This window comes from Aotus nancymaae, unplaced genomic scaffold (assembly GCF_030222135.1).
Source record: "Aotus nancymaae isolate 86718 unplaced genomic scaffold, 86718_ANA_hifiasm-v0.15.2.pri h1tg000057l, whole genome shotgun sequence".
NCBI classification, from domain to species: Eukaryota; Metazoa; Chordata; class Mammalia; order Primates; family Aotidae; genus Aotus; species Aotus nancymaae.
The window spans coordinates 72,087,660-72,109,297 of NW_026988471.1; the positions used below are offsets into that span (position 1 = coordinate 72,087,660).

Here is a 21,638-nt window from a genome sequence, read left to right on the forward strand (position 1 = left end):
AACTCAAAAGCTAGCAGAAGACAAGAAATAACTAAGATCAGAGCAGAACCGAAGGAGATAGAGAAACAAAAAAACCTTCAAAAAAAATCAATAAATCCAGGAGCTGGTTTTTTGAAAAGATCAACAAAATAGACAGACCGCTAGCCAGATTAATAAAAAAGAAAAGAGAGGAGAATCAAATAGATGCAATAAAAAACGATAAAGGGGATATCACCACTGATCCCACAAAAATACAAACTACCATCAGAGATTACTACAAACAGCTCGACACATAAACCAGTAAACCAGGAAGAAATGGATAAATTCCTAGACACTGGTACTCTACCAAGACTAAACCAGGAGGAAGCCGAAACCCCGAATAGACCAATAACAAGGACTGAAGTAGAGGCAGCAATCAATAGCTCTACCAACCAAAAAAAGTCCTGATCCAGACGGGTTCACAGCTGAATTCTATCAGATGTACAAAGTGGAGCTGGTTCCATTCCTTCTGAAACTGTATCAAACAATACAAAAGGAGGGAATCCTCCCTAACTCATTTTATGAGACCAACATCATCCTGATGCCAAAACCAGGCAGAGACTCAACTAAAAAAGAAAACTTCAGGCCAATATCCATGATGAACATTGACAAAAAAAATCTTCAATAAAATACTGGCAAACAGCTTGCAACAGCACATCAAGAAGCTTATCCCTCACGACCAAGTAGGCTTCATCCCGGGGATGCAAGGCTGGTTCAACATACGTAAATCCATAAATGTAATCTGTCACATAAACGGAACCAAAGACAAAAACTACATGATTATCTCAATTGATGCAAAGAAGGCCTTCAATAAAATTCAACAGCCCTTCATACTAAAAACTCTCAATAAACTAGGTATTGATGGAACATATCATAAAATGATAAAACCTATATATGACAAACTTACAGCCAATATCATACTGAACGGGCAAAAGCTGGAAGAATTCCCTTTGAAATAAGGCACTAGACAAGGATGCCCTCAATCACCACTCCTATTCAACATAGTATTGGAAGTTCTAGCAAGAGCAATCAGGTAAGAAAAAGAAATAAAGGTATTCAATTAGGAAAGGAGGAAGTTAAACTGTCTCTATTTGCAGATGACATGATTGTGTATCTAGAATCATGATACAGCCTAAACTCTTCTCAAACTGATAAGCAACTTCAGCAAAGTCTCAGGATACAAAATCAATGTGCAAAAATCACAAGCATTCCTATATACCAATAACAGACAAATAGAGAGCCAAATCAAGAGTGAATTCCCATTCACAATTGCTACAAAGAGAATAAAATACCTAGGAATACAACGAACAAATGATGTAAAGGACCTCTTCAAGGAGAACTACAAACCACTGCTCAATGAAATAAGAGAGGACACAAATAGATGGTGAAACATTCCATGCTCATGGTAAGGAAGAATCAATATCGTGAAAATGGCCATACTGCCCAAAGTAATCTATAGATTCAACGCTGTCCCCATCAAGCTACCAATGACCTTCTTTCCAGAACTGGAAAAAACACTTTAAACTTCATATGGAATCACAAAAGACCCCGCATAGCCAAGACAATCCTAAGCAAAAAGAACAAAGCCGGAGGCATCACATTGCTGGACTTCAAACTATACCACAAGGCTACAGTAAACAAAACAGCATGGTACTGGTACCAAAACAGACATAGACCAATGGAACAGAACAGAGGCCCCAGAAGAAACACCACACATCTACAACCATGTGATCTTTGACAAACCCAGCAAAAACAAGCAATGGGGAGAGGACTCCATGTTTAATAAATGGTGTTGGGAAAACTGGCTAGCAATGTGCAGAAAGCAGAAACTGGACCCCTACCTGTCACCTTACACTAAAATTAACACCAGATGGATCAAATATTTAAACATAAAATCTAACACCATAAAAACACTAGAAGAAAATGTAGGCAAAATCATTCAGGACATAGGCATAGGCAAAGACTTCATGACTCAAACACCAAAAGCAATGGCAATAAAAGCCAAGATAGACAAATGGGATCTAATTAAACTCCAGAGCTTCTGTACAGCAAAAGAAACCATCGTTGGAGCGAATCGGCAACCAACAGAATGGGAAAAAAATTTTGCAATCTACCCATCTGACAAAGGGCTAATATCCAGAATCTACAGAAAACTAAAACAGATTTAGAAGAAAAAAACAACCCCATTCAAAAGTGGGCGAAGGATATGAACAGACACTTTTCAAAAGAAGACAGATCTGAGGCCAACAAACATATGAAAAAATGCTCATCATCACTGGTCATCAGAGAAATGCAAATCAAAACCCCACTGAGATATCATCTCACGCCAGTTAGAATGGTGATCATTAAAAAATCTGGAGACAACAGATGCTGGCGAGGATGTGGAGAAATAGGAACACTCTTACACAGCTGGTGGGAGTGTAAATTAGTTCAACCATTGTGGAAGACAGTGTGGCAATTTCTCATGGATCTAGAAATAGAAATTCCATTTGACCCAGCAATCCCATTTCTGGGTATATACCCAAAGTATTATAAATCATTCTACTATAAAGACACATGCACATGTATGTTCATTGCCCTGTGTACAATAGCAAAGACCTGGAACCAACACAAATGCCCATCGATGATAGACTGGACAAAGAAAATGTGGTACATATACACCATGGAATACTACACAGCCATAAAAAAAACGATGAGTTCGTGTCCTTTGTAGGGACTTGGATGAATCTGGAAACCATCATTCTCAGCAAACTGACACAAGAACAGAAAATCAAACACCGTATGTTCTCACTCATAGGTGGGTGTTGAACAACAAGAACACATGGATTCAGGGAGAGGAGCATCACACACTGGGGGCAGTTGGAGCGGGTATGGGAGAGACAGCGCAGGGTGGGGAGGGATAACATGAGGAGAAATGCCAGATACAGTATGCACCTAAAGTAAAATAAATAAATTTTTTTTAAAAAGATGCATAGCAATATGTATAAGCCTCTTGAATTATAGAGTTATTTGTATTAGCAAATTAAAAAAACTAACCTAGATATCTAATAAGATGTAGTAAAAGGCAAATAAAATAGCAAAATGTTTACAATATTGTTGAATGAAAATCATTCCAAAAACAGATCTTATTGCCTCTTGGCCTTTTGGCTAAGATCAAATTTAATATCTGATATATCTTACCAGTTTAATAGCTGATACATCCTCTTATCAGAGGGCAATATTTATTAAATGGATTTTTGGAGCAAGGAGATAGAATGAGAACTTATTTAATGCACTCCATGCATCAACCTGGAATTGCAGTACCTCCAGGAATGGTGCTCCAACTGAAAAAATATATATATTTCACAAGGATAATCATAATATTCTTCAAAATTATAAATATTTACACATAAATTATGAACATGTATGCATGTATGAGATATATATCACTGAAAACACACACACAAAAGTACAGAGAAAAATAAATACAAAAATATTAGCCATGATATTTTTCCTTTGGATGGCAATATTATGAGTGATAAATTTCTCCTTCATACTTATAATTTCCTAATTTCCACATTTCCCATTATATATTTGGTATAAGAAAAATTCAGTTCCATCCTAATAAACGAAAAAGACTTATATCTCTATTTTGGACTTTAAGAATGATTTTTCACAGCAGACACTTAAGGTCTTCTTGCTTCCATGAATTTAGTACCACAAATGCTAAAGACTAGAAACTGGTTTTACTTGTTTTTGTTTTTGTTTTTTTTTTTAAGTTTTCCAAAGTGTTCCAAAAGTCAAGGTCTTTGTTCAAGTAAATGGAAGGAAGAAAGGTTTCTTCCCCTGAATATAGAAATAAAAGTACAAATATAGTCAAATCTGAAATCATTGCTCTAATTAAAATTTTATAGGCTCAAAAACAATACAATTCACATGGTTTTGTGTAAACAGAATGGTGTTTATACTACAATTAGGTATGAAGAGCTATGTGCAATAAAATGCAATTCCTCTAGAGAGAAACTTTAGAATGGATAGAAAGCCAGAAATTAAGCCAAAAAGATAAACACACTTTGGGGTTTAATTATATTTTGGAACATTGTTTATAGAATGAGGAAAATTCAACAATGTTGCCTGCAGACACAAGGCACATTCACTGATGAGACACATGGCTCATGCTGAAAACATCTGGTCTGTCAAATAGCTCCACATTTTTCAAGGCTAATTAGTACAAAACCCAGTGATTCCTGGCAACAAAGAATGTCACCCTATTTCCCCATTGTCCCTCCCCTAGCATAGTCACATTTTAGCTATAACAAATCAGTAATAATCAAATGTCTAGTATATTTCAATATCCATGACAGGTTAAAGAATGATAGCTAACTAACACCTGTATAGCAGACACCAAAAGAAAAAAAATTATGTCCAGTGATCACAGAAATCCAAAATTAGATTTTGATGTACTCTTGACGATCTCCAAACATTATTAAAACTGAATCAAAAGGCAAATTCCTAAGTTTCATTTGCATGTGTGGTCACTCTCTCCCCTCTTCTCATGCAGGCTCCTTAACAGAGATACAATCAGAACTAAAGTAAAGAAAATACAAGTGGGCCGGGCGCGGTGGCTCACGCCTGTAATCCCAGCACTTTGGGAGGCCACGGTGGGTGGATCACAAGATCAAGAGATCAAGACCATCCTGGTCAACATGGTGAAACCCCGTCTCTACTAAAAATACAAAAAATTAGCTGGGCATGGTGGCGCATGCCTGTAATCCCAGCTACTCAGGAGGCTGAGGCAGGAGAATTGCCTGAACCCAGGAGGCGGAGGTTGTGGTGAGCCGAGATCACGCCATTGCACTCCAGCCTGGGTAACGAGCGAAACTCTGTCTCAAAAAAAGAAAAAAAAAAAAAAATACGAGCAGAGAATAAAAGGGAAGAAGGCAGGGAAAGAGGTTCTAAATAATCCTACAAACTGAATAGCCATGATCATAAGAGCAGACATGGTTGAATGCTAAAGCAAGAAGAAGAATATTGATTCCAAGCAAATTAAATGTTGGTACCTTCTTGCCATAGCATGGAATTCTTTCACAGTGATGGTTTCTAAAATTCTAGGAAGTGATCATGGAAAGCAAATTGCAACTATCTATAAGAAACTGTTTTAAAATTCAGAGTACGATCAAATATGAAAAAAAGCTTTCATCATAGAAAAATATTAGTGTCATTCTTAATCAAAGAGCTTCATTAACAAATATTTAATCTCTTCTGTGTGCTAGAGATAGAAAGATGTTCACATGTCTTTTTTTTTTTTTCTTTGTAAATGATATAATGACATTTGAGAGGAAAGTGCTCCTTTCTGGCAGAGGGAATTCCAAGTGCAAAGGCTCCAAAGCAAGAGCACTTTAGTTCAAATGTAATTAAAGCAAAAGTGAGCAATAGGCAGAGTTGTTAGAAATGAGACTGTAAAGATAAGAAGTGACCTTTTTGTCTATGAAAAAAAGTTTGATTTTTTTTTTTCAATATTTGATGTGGAACTATTGAAGGTTTTCTTTTTTTTTTTTCTTTTTTTTGAAAGAAAGAAAGAAAAAGAAAGAAAAGAAAGAAAGAAGGAAGGAAAGAAAGAAAATGAAGAAGAGGAATAAAAAGGAAGAGAAAGAGAGAGAGAGAATGGGAGTATTGCTTTCTTGCCCAGGCTAGAGTGCAGTTTAGTAATGGTTATTGAAAACCTCTTTTATACCAATAATTATACTTGATGTAGACAGGAAGGAATAAGGGAAGAAAATAACAAACAAGCAGCCAACCAATATTTCATTTAAACCTATGAAATGCTATCCGATTACTGAGGAGTGATTTACTTCCAATTATGTAGTCACTTATGGAATAGGTGTGAGGTGGTAATGTATGTTTTATGTATTTGAAGTGGAGAGTTCTATAAATGTTTATTAAGTTTACTTGTTCCAGGTCTGAGTTCAAGTCCTGAATGTCCTTGTTAATTTTCTGTCTCGTTGATCTATAAAATCGTTAGCTCTTCTTGTTACATTGATCCTTTTGCAATTATGTAATGTCATTCCTCGCCTCTTTTGATCTTTGTTGCTTTAAAGTCTACTTTATCAGAGGCGAGAATTGTGTCTCCTGCTTTTTGTTTGTTTATTTTTACTCTCTGATTGGTTGATAAATCTTCCTCCTTCTCTTTGAGTCTTTGTGTATCGTTGCATGTGAGATGGGTCTGGATGCAGCATACCGATGGCTTTTGGCTTTTTATCCAATTAGAATATATATAAAGGTTTAATACTGGCATTTGATGCTAGCTGGCTGTTTTGCCCATTAGTTAGTGTAAATTTTTCATTGTGTTAATGCTCTTTGCTTATTGATATATTTTTGGAAAGGCTGATATTGGTTGTTCCTTTATATGTATAGTGCTTCTTTCAGAAGCTCTTGTAAAGCAGGCCTGGTGGTGGTGAAGTCTCTAAGTACTTGTTTGTTCGCAAAAGATTTAATTTTTCCTTCGATTATAAAGCTTAGTTTGGCTGGATAGGAAATTCTGGGTTGAAAGTTCTTTTCTTCAAGGATGTTAAATATTGGTCCCCACTCTTTTCTGGCTTGTAGGGTTTCTGCTGAGAGATCTGCTGTAAGTCTGATATGTTTCCCTTTATGGGTAACCAGACCTTTCTCTCTGGCTGCCCTTAGTATTTTCTCCTTCATTTCAACCCTAATAAATCTGGCAATTATGTGCCTTGGGGTTGGTCTTCTTGAAGAATATCTTTGTGGTGTTCTCTGTATTACCTGGAGTTGAATATTACCCTGCCTTGCCAGGTTGGGAAAGTTTTCCTGAATGATATCCTGAAGAGTATTTTCCAACTTGGATTCATTCTCTTCATCACATTCAGGTACACCTATCAAACGTAAATTAGGTCTTTTCACATAGTCCCATATTTCCTGGAGACTTTGCTCATTCCTTTTCATCCTTTTTTCTCCATTCTTGTCTTCTCGTTTCATTTCACTGGGCTGGTCCTCGACTTCTGATATCCTTTCTTCTGCTTGATCAATTCGACTGTTTAAACTTGTGCATGCTTCGCGAAGTTCTCGTGTTGTGTTTTTCAGCTCCATCAATTCACTTATATTCTTCTCTAAATTGTCCATTCTTGTTAACATTTCGTCAAACCTTTTTTCAAGGTTCTTAGTTTCTTTGCATTGGGTTAGAACAAGTTCTTTTAATTCACAGAAGTTTCTTATCACCCACGTTTTGAAGCCTGCTTCTGTTATTGGAACACACTCGTAATCTATTAAGCCTTGTTCCGTTACTGATGAGGAATTGCGATCCCCTGTAGAGGGAGAGGCATTCTGATTTTGAGTATTCTCTGTCTTTTTACGCTGGTTTCTTCCCTTCATTATATATTTATCCGTCTGTCATCTTTGTAATTACCGACTTTCTAACTAGGTCTCTGAGCTGACGTCCAACTTGTTGATTCCCAGCGCCAAAATCTGAGCAATCCACTGCGCCGGCCAAAATAGCGGTGTTAAGATTGATGGTGCTTTTCTGCCCGGGAATCTCCGGACTCTGCACCAAGAACTAGTGCGCTAAGGCGCCAGCAAAACCGCCGTGCTGGCCACAAGAGTCGCCCTGGCGACCCGTGGGGCTCCTCTGCTGGGAATCTCCTAGTCCGTGAGCAACAAATATTCGTCTGAAAGTGTGGCGTCCTCTCGTTCTCTGCGCTTTCACTGGGAGTTACGAGCCCGAGCTGCTAGTGATCAGCCATCTTGGATCTCTCTCCCTATTGAAGGTTTTCAATATGTCTTTCCTCAGGGAGCATAAAATGCAGTAGAATAATCAGTATTTATAGTTAAAAAAAAAAAAAACCAGACTTTCAGCTATGAAAGCCTAACAAGGAACAGACATGATTTCCCACTTTATAAACACGTAGAATATTGGCAAAAATATGTGAAACAACCATTTTCAGACATTGGACATCAGGCAACATAGAACTGATATCTCTGTAAAAAAGGAAAAAAACAAGGTGAGTTTAATAATTACCAGGATTATCTACCTAAAGTTGATTTCTAGGTCATGAAAACAGCCAGAAAAACATCAAAACAGAGCTCAGCAACCTTGCCGACTTAAAAGAATCAGCGATAATAGCTCAGGAAAGTTGATGCAGCTTGAAATTGTGTGGCAGAGTTCCCCGAAAAAAGAGCAATGCAGAAAAAGAACACGGGGGTTCCCTGGAGTCTGCTAAGTACTAGGACAGGCATGCGGAAAGTGAAATTCCACATGGACAGGCAGAAGGAAGGAAGAAAGAGAGTGGGAGACCAACCAGGGGAAGGCAAGATGAACACTTCAAGGATCTCAGACAAGGCAGATAAACATTCAAACTCTCAACAGTCAAAGTAAAGAGTCACTGGGGACTCTTGAGCTATTCAGAGTAGATTATAAAAGGATCAAGTCTTACTTAGTAAAGCTGAACTGCCCCTGGAATAAAGGTGGGCCTTTAAGTAGAGCTTAAAAATTGGATTTGAAGGTAACAAACTGATCTGCAATCAACAGACAATTTGTTAAAACAAAGCTCAACACTCTCTAAAGGAAAAAAAAAAGCACCCCCAAATCCAAACACTCATCAACATAATGCTCATTATTCAATCAAAAATTTCTAGACATGATAAGAAGCAAAGAACTGACCTACAATCAGGAAAAACAACATCAGTCTGCAGAAAGAGATCTTAAAAAAATGCCAGAAGTGGCAGAATTAGCAATGAAGTACATAAAAACAGCAATTAGGATAATGTACATGTATGTAAAGAAAGAAACAAATAATGAAAGAAATGAAACATAAAAAGCCAAATGTAACTTCTATACATGAAAAATATATTATCTGAAATGAAACTGTCACTGAAAGGGACTAAAACATTACACAGTGCAAATAAGAGAGATCAATGTGCTTGAACACAGTCATAAAATCTATCTCAAAGCACAGAGAGGGCTGTGGGGGTGAGGAGAATAGATCTTCAAGTCACCTGTGGGGTTAATCAAGCTGTCCAACATAAATATTAATATAACTGAAGTCCCAAAATGGTGATGGGAAAAGGACCAAAAAAAGGTTTTGGAAAAATAATGTCAACATTTTCCAGATTTTACGAAAATTGTAAACCCACAGATCCAAGAAGTTAAACAAACCACAAGCAGGATAAATACACACATGTGTGCACATATTTACACCAAAGTGCACAAAATCAAATATCTGGAAACAAATGATAAAGACAAAAGTTTTTAAACAGCTAGAGAAAAGACACATTACATGCAGAGAGACAAAGGCAGGGCTACTCATACATCTCTCCTCAGAAACTGCAGAAGCCAGAAGACAATGAAATCATGTCTTATGAACTAATGAAACTATAAACCTCAAATTCTATACCCATCGAGAGTATTTTTCAAAAATGATGGTGAACAATGAGATACTATTTCACATCCACAAGGATGGCTAGATTAAAATCAAATAATAAGGTTTTGTTGTTGTTGTTGTTGTTGGTGTTTTTCTTTTTGAAACAGAGTCTCATTCTGTCGCCAAGGCTGGAGTGCAGCGATCTTGGCTCACTGCAACCTCTGCCTTCTGGGTTCAAGCAATCCTTACGCCTCAGCCCTGCCGAGGAGCTGGGATTACAGGCACAGACCACCATACCGACCTCATTTCTGTATCTTTAGTAGGGATAAGGTTTCACCATGTTAGCCAGGCTGATCTCAAACTCCTGGCCTTAAGCCAGCCCACCTCGGGCTCCCAAAGTGCTAGGATTACAGGCGTAAGTCATCACGCCTGGCCTAGGTAGACAATAATAAGTATTGACTAGGCTATGCAGAAACTGGAAACATCTATGCTGCTGTTGAGAAGATGAAAAGGTGCAGGTGCTTTGGAAAAGAAGCTAACAGTTAGTTCCTCAAAATGATAAAACATACAAAGAGACAAAGTGCACCAAGTGTTTACCATGTGACCCAGAAATTCTACTCCTAAGTATATTTGCAAGAAAACTGAAAGCATATGCTCACACAAAAGCTTGTAAATGAACATTTGTAGCAGCATTATTCTTAACAGCTAAAAAGTGATAATAACCCAAATGTCCATCAACTGATGAAAAGATAACTAAAAGCAGTATATCTACACAATGAGAGAGTATTCAGCCATAAAAAGGAATGAAACAGTGATACATGCTACAACATGAATGAACCTTGAAAACCTTCCATTATGCTAAGTGGAAAAAGTCAGACACAAAAGGCTGCATATTGTATGATTCCATTTATATGAGATGCTCAGAATAGGCAAATCTATGGACACAGAAAGTAGATTAGTGGTTGCTTGAGCAAAGAGGAAAGAGGATGGGTACAAGATTTCTTTTGCGGTTAATGAAAATGTCCTGGAATCAGCTAGTGGTGATGATGGTACAACCATGTGAATGTACTAAAAACTATTCAACTGTACACTTAAAAATGATGAATGTTGTGATATATGAATTGTAATTCAATTTAAAAACTGAAGGTGAAATAAATACTTTTTTGAGAAATACTGCATTTCTGAGAGAATTCATAGCCAGCAGACTGATCCAACAAGAAATACTAAAGGATGTCCTTTAACCAAAAGGGAAAAATAATACCAGATACAAACTTGGATCTACACTTTTTTTAAATGTAGGTAAATATATGAGAGTTTTTCTCTTTAATTTTTTAATTTCTTTAAAAGTTACAGAAAAATGAACATGTATTGGCAGTAACACTATATTGCTGTCACAGGCTTTATGACATAATAACATAACAATAACATGACAGCAATGACATAAAGGAGGGTAAAATGCAGGAATATCGTTATAAGAATCTTGCATTGTGTGTGATTGGTATAATAGTTAAAGACTCATTGTAAGTTACACATTGTAAAGATAGAAGGAACCACGAAAAAAATAAAATACTATCAGCCCTTTATATTTGCAGGTTACAGATCTGTGAATTCAATCAACTACAAATCAAATATATTTTTAAAAACAGGAGGCTGAGGCAGGAGAACCACTTGAACTCAGGAGGTGGAGGTTGCAGTGAGCTGAGATCGCACCACTGCACTCCAGCCTGGGAGACAGAGTGAGACTCTGTCTCAAAAAAAAAAAAAAGGTTCTATTATAAAGACAAATGCACAGGTATGTTCATTGCAGCACTGTTTACAATAGCAAAGACCTGGAATCAACCCAAATGCCCATCAATTAGTGAACTAAGAAAATGTGGCACATATACACCATGAAATACTATGCAGCCATAAAAAATGACAAACTCGTGTCCTTTGTAGAGACATGGATGAATCTAGAATCCATCATTCTCAGCAAATTGACACAAGAATAGAAAACCAAACACTGCATGTTTTCACTCATAAGCGTGTGATGAAAATGAGAACACTTGGGCACAGGGAAGGGAACAACACTCACTGGGCTAGTTGGGGAGGTGGAGGAAAGGGGAGGGGAGGGAGGGGACAGCAGGGGGCAGGGAGGATGGGGAGGGATAACACCGGGAGAAATGCCTGAAGTAGGCGATGGTTGGGGAGGGGGAGATGTGGCATGTATGTACTTATGCAACAATCCTGCAGGATGCAGGATGTGCACATGTACCCCAGAGCCCAAAGTACAATAAAAATAATAATAATAAAAATTTTTTTAAATGAATAAAACAAAATAGTGTAACAACTACTTACATAGCATTTATATTGTATTAGGTATTCTAAGTAATCTAGAGATGACTGAAAGTATTAGAAGGATGTGGGTAGCTTACATGCAAATATCATGCCAATTTATATAAGGGACTTAAGCGTCTACAGACCCCTATCCCAGGGGTCCTGTAACCAATACCTTGAGGAGAACAAGAAAAAATTATAAACAAAGAGGTATAAATATTAGCGCATTACTAAATACAAAACAACATCCTAAAATATAGAAATTGATTTTTTTAAAAGACAAGAATACAGAGAAGGAACAAAGAACAGGTAGGATAAATGGAAAATACATTAGAAGACAGTAGATTTAAGCCCATATGTTGATAACTGTATGAAATGTAAAAGATCTAAACAGTCTAAATTAAAAACAGAGATTGTCAGATGAGATCTTTTTAAAGAAAGCAAGATACAGAATAACTGGCAGGTAATCTTCAAAAGTAATAAGGTCATGAAAGGCAAGGAAAGGTTGAGGACAGTTCTAGAACTGAAAAAGACATGACAACTAAAAGCAACATGTGATTTGAACTGGATCCTTTTGCTAGAAAGAACATGACTGAGACAATTAGCAAAACTTGAATTGGGTATGCTGATTAGGTGCTATAAACATGTCAAAGCTAATGTCCATTCTCTGTTGCACTATGGCTGTATGAAAGAATGTCTTTAGGCCGGACGCGGTGGCTCACGCCTGTAATCCCAGCACTTTGGGAGGCCAAGGCGAGTGGATCACGAGGTCAAGAGATCGAGACCATCCTGGTCAACATGGTGAAACCCCGTCTCTACTAAAAATGCAAAAAATTAGCTGGGCATGGTGGCGCATGCCTGTAATCCCAGCTACTCAGGAGGCTGAGGCAGGAGAATTGCCTGAACCCAGGAGGTGGCGGTTGCGGTTAGCCGAGATCGCGTCATCGCACTCCAGACTGGGAACAAGAGCGAAACTCCGTCTTGGAAAAAAAAAAAAAGAATGTCTTTATCTGTAGGAAACCCCACTAAAGTAATTGGGGATGATAGTGTGTCATGTTAGCAACCTTCTTTACCTGGTTCAAGAAAAAGACACGTATTTATACTGAACTTAAGAATGTCTAAAAATAAAATTTTTTGAAACCCAAAAAATAAATTTGATTACACCAACACTTAAAACAACTATACAGGCAGAGAGAGATCCAAGATGGCCGGTTAGGAGGAGCTCAGGATTGCAGGTCCGAGTGAAAGCGCAGAGGGTGAGTGGACGCCGCATTTCCAGATGGATTTTTACTGCCCACAGACCAGGAGATTCACAAGCGGAGGAGCCCCACGGGTCGCCAGCGCAGCTGTTTGGCCTGCCCCCTGGCGCAGGGGTTCCCAGTGCAGAGTAAACTAGACTGTGTCCCCTCTTAGCTAGCAAGGGGAGCTGAAACGGGGAGCCAGGCCAGGAGATTCCCAGGCAAAAAGGCACCACGAATCTCAGGACCGCGGTTTCAGCTGGTGCAGCGGCTCCCAGTGCAGAGTAAACAAGACTGTGTCCCCTCTTAGCCAGCAATGGGAGCTGAAGCAGGGAGCCAGGCCAGGAGATTCCCAGGCAAAAAAGCGCCACGAATCTCAGAGCCACGGTTTCAGCCAGCGCAGTGGGTCGCCGCATGGGAAATCACACAGATCCCAGCACCTATTCAACAGGCGACCAGGTCACCTGGTAGAGAGCCGACCATTCAACTAAAAAACAAAAGGATCTGAGGGAGGGAGCCAGGTGACCAGGCCCGGCTGGTCCCACCCCCGCAAAAACAAAAACAAAAACAAAAAAACAGCAATTGGAAATACTCTGGGTTGAGACTTTCACGGCAAACACAACTGAACCCAGGACGGTCCAGTTCTGTGGAGGAGGGGCGTCCGCCATTACGGAGGCAGCCTGCAGTTCCTGAGGCAACCTGCTGTCGCCAAGGCAACCCGCCATTACACAGAGAGTCCGTCACTACAGAGGCGGGCCAACATAGCAGAAGCAGTTCTAACTACACCCATATAAACATGACTGCAGGGAAGTTCACACGGCAGCGGGGTGGAGCCCACGGCAGCTCAGCGAAGCCTCTGCAGGCTGAGAGTGACTAGGCTGCCTCCTTGTGGGCAGGGAAAATGGCAGCAGCACAGCAGAAATTCATAAAGCCCTAACTCCCTGGGACAGAGCACCTGGGGAAAAAAAGGGGGTTTATGAGTTCTGCTGCTGCAGACTTAAACTTACCAAAATCAGAAAGTCAACAACTACAAAGTCGACAGGTGGATAAATCCACAAAGATGGGAAGAAACCAGCGCAAAAAGGATGAAAACACCAGAAACCAGAACACCTCTCCTCCTACAAGGGATCACAACTCCTCACCAGCAAGGGAACAAGACTGGATGGAGAATGAGTGTGATGAAATGACAGAATCACCCTTCAGAAAGTGGATAATAAGAAACTTCTGTGAGCTAAAAGAACATGTTCTAACCCAATGCAAAGAAACTAAGAACCTTGAAAAAAGACTTGACGAAATGCTAACGAGAAGGGACAATTTAGAGAGGAATATGAGTGAATTGATGGAGCTGAAAAACACAACACGAGAACTTCGCGAAGCATGCACAAGTTTCAACAGCCGAATTGACCAGGCAGAAGAAAGGATATCAGAGGTCGAAGATCAACCCAATGAAATAAAACGAGAAGGCAAGATTAGAGAAAACAGGGTAAAAAGGAATCAACAAAGTCAACAAGAAATATGGGACTATGTGAAAAGACCTAATCTACGTTTGATAGGTGAACTTGAATGTGACGAAGAGAATGCATCCAAGCTGGAAAATACTCTTCAAGATATTATCCAGGAAAACTTCCTCAACCTAGCAAAGCAGGCCAATATTCAAGTCCAGGAAATACAGAGAACACCACAAAGATATTCCTCAAGAAGAGCAACCCCAAGGCACATAATCGTCAGATTCACCAGGGTTGAAATGAAGGAGAAAATACTAAGGGCAGCCAGAGAGAAAGGTCAGGTTACCCACAAAGGGAAGCCCATCAGAATCACAGCAGATCTCTCAGCAGAAACCCTACAAGCCAGAAGAGAGTGGGGGCCGATATTCAACATCCTTAAAGAAAAGAACTTCGAACCCAGAATTTCATATCCAGCCAAACTAATCTTCATAAGTGAAGGAAAAATAAAATCCTTTGTGAACAAGCAAGTACTCACAGATTTCATCACCACCAGACCGGCTTTACAAGAGCTCCTGAAAGAGGCACCACACATAGAAAAGAACAACCAGTACCAGCCACTCCAAAAACACACGAAATGGTAAAGAGCATCAACACAATGAAGAATCTGCATCAACCAATGGGCAAAACAGCCGGCTAGCATCAAAATGGCAGGATCAAATTCACACATAACAATATTAACCCTAAACGTTAATGGACTAAATGCCCCAATCAAAAGACACAGACTGGCAAATTGGATAAAAAGCCAAAACCCATCAGTGTGCTGTATCCAGGAAACCCATCTCAGATGCAAGGATACACAAAGGCTCAAAATAAAGGGATGGAGGAAGATTTACCAAGCAAATGGAGAGCAAAAAAAAGCAGGAGTTGCAATTCTCATCTCTGATAAAATAGACTTTAAAGCAACAAAGATCAAAAGAGACAAAGAAGGACATTACATAATGGTAAAAGGATCAATGCAACAAGAAGAGCTAAAAATCCTAAATATATATGCACCTAATACAGGAGCACCCAGATACATAAGGCAAGTTCTTAATGACTTACAAAGAGACTTAGACTCCCACACAATAATAGTGGGAGACTTCAATACACCATTGGCAATATTAGACAGATCAACGAAACAGAAAATTAACAAAGATATCCAGGACTTCAACTCAGACCTGGAACAAGCAAACCTAATAGACATTTACAGAACTCTCCACCCCAAATCCACAGAATATACATTCTTCTCAGCACCACATCACACCTACTCTAAAACTGACCACATAATTGGAAGTAAATCACTCCTCAGCAAATGCAAAAGAACGGAAACCATAACAAACAGTCTCTCAGACCACAGTGCAATCAAGTTAGAACTCAGAATTCAGAAACCAATCCAGAACCACACAGCTTCATGGAAAATGAACAACTTTCTCCTGAATGTTGACTGGATAAACAATGAAACGAAGGCAGAAATAAAGATGTTCTTCGAAACCAACGAGAACGAAGACACCACATACCAGAATCTCTGGGACACATTTAAAGGAGTCTCTAGAGGGAAATATATAGCAATAAGTGCCCACATGAGAAGAAAGGAGAGATCTAAAATTGACACCCTATCGTCAAAATGGAAAGAGCTAGAGGAGCGAGATCAAAAAAACTTAAAACCTAGCAGAAGACAAGAAATAACTAAGATCAAAGCAGAATTTAAGGAGATAGAGACACGAAAAACCCTACAAAAAATCAATAAATCCAGCAGCTGGTTTTTTGAAAAGATCAACAAAATAGACCACTAGCCAGATTAATAAAAAAGAAAAGAGAGAATAATCAAATAGATGCAATAAAAAATGAAAAAGGGGATATCACCACAGATGCCACAGAAATTCAAACCATCATCAGAGATTATTACAAACAACTCTATGCACATAACCTAGAAAACCTGGAAGAAATGGATAAATTCCTGGACAGTTGCCTCCTCCCAAGCCTAAACCAGGAAGAAGTCGAAACCCTGAATAGACCAATAACAAGGTCTGAAGTCGAGGCAGCAATTAAGAGCTTACCACCCAAAAAAAGCCCAGGTCCAGATGGGTTCACAGCCGAATTCTCCCAGACATACAAAGAGGAACTGGTACCATTCCTACTGAAACTATTCCAAATAATCCAAAAAGAGGGAATCCTTCCCAAATCATTTTATGAGACCAACATCATCCTCATACCAAAACCCGGCACAGACTCAACAAGAAAAAAAAACTACGGGCCAATATCCATGATGAATATAGATGCAAAAATCTTCAATAAAATACTGGCAAGCCGATTACAGCAGCACATCAAAAAGCTTATCCACCATGATCAAGTAGGATTCATCCCGGGGATGCAAGGCTGGTTCAATATACGCAAGTCTATAAATATAATTCACCACATAAACAGAACCAAAGACAAAAACCACATGATTATCTCAATTGATGCAGAAAAGGCCTTTGACAAAATTCAACAGCCCTTTATGCTAAAAACCCTCAATAAACTAGGTATCGACGAAACGTATCTCAAAATAATAAAAGCTATTTACGACAAACCGACAACCAATATCATACTGAATGGGCAAAAACTGGAAGCATTCCCTTTGAAATCTGGCACTAGACAAGGATGCCCTCTCTCACCACTCCTATTCAATATAGTACTGGAAGTTCTAGCCAGAGCAATCAGGCAAGAAAAAGAAATAAAGGTATTCAATTAGGAAAGGAGGAAGTCAAATTGTCTCTATTTGCAGACAACATGATTGTATATCTAAAAGACCCCATCGTCTCAGCCCAAAATCTCCTGAAACTGATAAGCAACTTCAGCAAAGTCTCAGGATACAAAATCAATGTGCAAAAATCACAAGCATTCCTATACACCAATAACAGACTTAAAGAGAGCCAAATCAAGAACGAACTGCCATTCACAATTGCTACAAAGAGAATAAAATACCTAGGAATACAACTAACAAGGAACGTAAAGGACCTCTTCAAGGAGAACTACAAACCACTGCTCAACGAAATAAGAGAGGACACAAACAGATGGAGAAACATTCCATGTTCATGGTTAGGAAGAATCAATATCGTGAAAATGGCCATACGGCCCAAAGTAATTTACAGATTCAACGCTATCCCCATCAAGCTACCAATGACCTTCTTCACAGAACTGGAAAAAACCACCTTAAACTTCATATGGAATCAAAAGAGAGCCCACATAGCCAAGTCAATTCTAAGCAAAAAGAACAAAGCGGGAGGCATCACACTACCGGACATCAAACTCTACTACAAGGCTACAGTAATCAAAACAGCATGGTACTGGTACCAAAACAGAGATATAGACCAATGGAACAGAACAGAGGCCTCGGAGGCAACACAACATATCTACAACCATCCGATCTTTGACAAACCCGATAAAAACAAGCAATGGGGAAAGGATTCCCTGTTTAATAAGTGGTGTTGGGAAAACTGGCTAGCCATATGCAGACAGAAACTGGACCCCTTCCTGACACCTTACACTAAAATTAACTCCAGATGGATTAAAGACTTAAACATAAGGCCTAACACCATAAAAACCCTAGAAGAAAACCTAGGCAAAACCATTCAGGACATAGGCGTAGGCAAGGACTTTATGACCAAAACACCAAAAGCAATGGCAACAAAAGCCAAAATAGACAAATGGGACCTAATCAAACTCCACAGCTTCTGCACAGTGAAAGAAACAGTCAATAGAGTGAATCGGCAACCAACAGAATGGGAAAAAATTTTTGCAGCCTACCCATCTGACAAAGGGCTGATATCCAGAATTTACAACGAACTAAAACAGATTTACAAGAAAAAAACAAACGAGCCCATTCAAAAATGGGCGAAGGATATGAACAGATACTTTACAAAAGAAGACATACATGAGTCCAACAAGCATATGAAAAAATGCTCATCATCACTGGTCATTAGAGAAATGCAAATCAAAACTACATTGAGATACCATCTCACGGCAGTTAGAACGGCAATCATTAAAAAATCTGGAGACAACAGATGCTGGAGAGGATGTGGAGAAATAGGAACACTTTTACACTGTTGGTGGGAGTGTAAATTAGTTCAACCATTGTGGAAGACAATGTGGCGATTCCTCAAGGACCTAGAAATAAAAATTCCATTTGACCCAGCAATCCCATTACTGTGTATATATCCAAAGGATTATAAATCGTTCTACTATAAGGACACATGCACACGAATGTTCACTGCAGCACAGTTTACAATAGCAAAGACCTGGAACCAACCCAAATGCCCATCGATGATAGACTGGACAGGAAAAATGTGGCACATATACACCATGGAATATTATGCAGCCATCAAAAACGATGAGTTCGCGTCCTTTGTAGGGACATGGATGAACCTGGAAACCATCATTCTCAGCAAACTGACACAAGAACACAAAATCAAACATCGCATGTTCTCACTCATAGACGAGTGTTGAACAATGGGAACACATGGACACAGGGAGGGGAGCACTATATACTGGGGTCTGTTGCGGGGGGACAGCGGGGGGTGGGGAGTTGGGGAGAGATAGCATGGGGAGAAATGCCACATATAGGTGAAGGGGAGGAAGGCAGCAAATCACACTGCCACATATGCACGTATGCAACAATCTTGCATGTTTTTCACACGTACCCCAAAACCTAAAATGCAATAAAAAAAAAACTATACAATAAATACTACTAATTATATAATGTTAATAGATAAGCCATGCATTGGAAGACAATATATAACAGGAAAAGGCATCCAAAGTATATAATTCCTTTAAATGAAAAAGAAAATAAACAACCTAAAAGCAGTCAGCAAGTAGATGATAGAAAACCCAAATACCTAAAACCTAAATTCACTAATAATCTAATAAAAATAAAATAAAAATCACAATAGTGATCTATCACTTAACAATCATCAGACTAGTAAAAATCAAAAAGTTTGACAATATAGATGTTACCAGGAGGTAGAGTAACAGGACTTCCCACAAAATACCAATGGTAGGATGAATGGGGAAATCACCATAGAGAACAACAATAAGATCGAAGACATGTAAACTTTTTCTTTGATCCAGCTGATCTCCTTCTAGGTATAGACCCTAGACCAACAGAATTGGCATCACCTGGGAGCATGACAGGAAGTGCAGAATCTCAGGAATGACCCCAGCCAGACCTATTCAATCAGAATCTATATTTAACAAATCCACATGATATCATTTGCATGCATGACAACATCTGAAGAACAACACTGTCAAGAAATTTTGAATATGAGTCCAAGGAGACAAGAACAAGGATATTTATTGCACCACTGTCTATCATTACTACTGGAAACATACCAAATGTCCCTAATAGTATCAGTCAGGATAGTTATCTTGTAGCAATAACCACCCCAAAAATCTCAGGAGCTTAAAACAAAGATTTAAAACTTACTCATGTTATACATTCATAACAGGTTGGCAGGTAGGCTCTGCTCCCTGAAGTTACTCAGGAACTCAACTAGCATCTTGGAGTTGCCATTTTTCAAGAACAAGGGAAAATAAGAGAAACTCTGGAGAGAAATTAAATGCTAAGCCCAAAGTGACACATACCACTTTTGCTCACATCTTATAAGCCAGAAAAAGTCACACAGAACTGGGAACCCAGTAAATATATACAGGGAACCCAGGAAATATAATATGACCTTGTGCCAAAGGAAGTAGCCAGAAATATTGGTGAACAGCACTGGAACCGGCAGGGGAAAAGTGAATTATGTATATAATAGACGACCATAGAGTGATTAAAACGAGCAAACTGTATCTATTAAAGAAATAAGCTGTCTACTAGTAATGCAAGCCCCAGAGGGTGGATATTTTTATCTGTTTTATTCATAGTTATATCCCCAGCACCAAGAGCAATACCTAGTGCATAGTAGGTACTCAGTTCATCTTTGTTGAGTGAATACACAGATCTCAAAATGAGGACTAAGAATCATCTACATAAACTTTTTAAACACAAAACAAAACAATATATGATTTATAAATATTAAAAGCAGAGCCCAGAAAAACATTCAATAAATTTATGATACTGGTTTCCTCAGAGGAGTAAGGAAAGAAATAAGACTGAAGAAGGGAACATAAATTTTATCTGTAATTTTTTAAAGTCTCTGTGTGTGTGTGTATACACACACCTCTTTCTGTCCATATATATATATATATATATATATATATATATATATACTATTTTTCTTTACATATATATGAATCAAAACTGGAAAACTGTTAATATCTGTTAATTCTGAGAAGTTGGTACACAGGTGGTTTTTTTTTTTTAGACAATATCACTCTGTCACCCAGGCTGGAGTACAATTATGCTATCTCGGCTCATCACAACCTCTGCCTCCCAAATTCGAGCTATCGTGTGAGCCAATTCTCATGCAAGTACCTAGGATTACAGGTGTGTACCACCATGCCCGGCTACTTTTTTTGTTTTTTAGTAGAGATGGGGTTTTGCCATATTGGCCAGGCAGATCTCGAACTCCTAGCCTCAAGTGATCTGCCTGCCTCAGCCTCCCAAAGTTCTGGGATTATAGGTGTGAGCCACTGCACCTGGCTCACAGGTGATTCTTAAATTCTCTATAATTTTAGAACTTTACTAAAAGGTTATTAGGGCACTAATACTACTTTCACATCTCAGACAGAACTTCTCATAGTGTTCTAACCATGTTCTCTTATGAGAGCATGTCCTCCTGGAGAGAAGGAAATCTTGGAAATGACCAGAAGAAACAAAAAAATTTAATGTCTAATGATTCAGCTTCAAAATTCTTTATCCATAATATTTCTTTTTCTTTCTTTCTTTCTTTCTTTCTTTTTTTTTTTTTTTGTGAGATGGAGTCTCACTCTGTTACCTTGGCTGGAGTGGAGTGCAGTGGCACAATCTTGGCTCACTGCAACCTCTGCCTCGCGTGTTCAAGCGATTCTCCTGTCTCAGTCTCCTGAGTATCTGGGATTACAGGTATGCGCCACCACTCCCAGCTAATTTTTGTATTTTTAGTAGAGACGGGGTTTCACCATGTTGGCCAGGCTGGTCTTGAAGTCTTGACCTCAGGTGATCCGCCTGCCTCAGCCTCCCAAAGTGCTGGAATTATAGGCGTGAGCCACTGTGCCCAGCTCATAATATTTCTATTCTTATCTCAACATTAAATACATTTCAATTGTATACTTTT

At 38.9% G+C, this 21,638-nt stretch overlaps 1 protein-coding gene and 1 non-coding gene across 6 annotated transcripts in view; one reads left to right on the forward strand and one right to left on the reverse strand.

The window, feature by feature from the left end:
• Positions 1 to 21,638, reverse strand: part of EXOC6B (exocyst complex component 6B) — a 742,202-nt gene that overhangs the window by 559,032 nt on the left and 161,532 nt on the right. The gene's annotated exons all lie outside the window — the stretch shown is intronic.
• LOC135269861 (U2 spliceosomal RNA) lies at positions 3,146 to 3,343 on the forward strand. Its single transcript, XR_010338108.1, has one exon. It is a non-coding gene; the product is annotated as a U2 spliceosomal RNA (small nuclear RNA).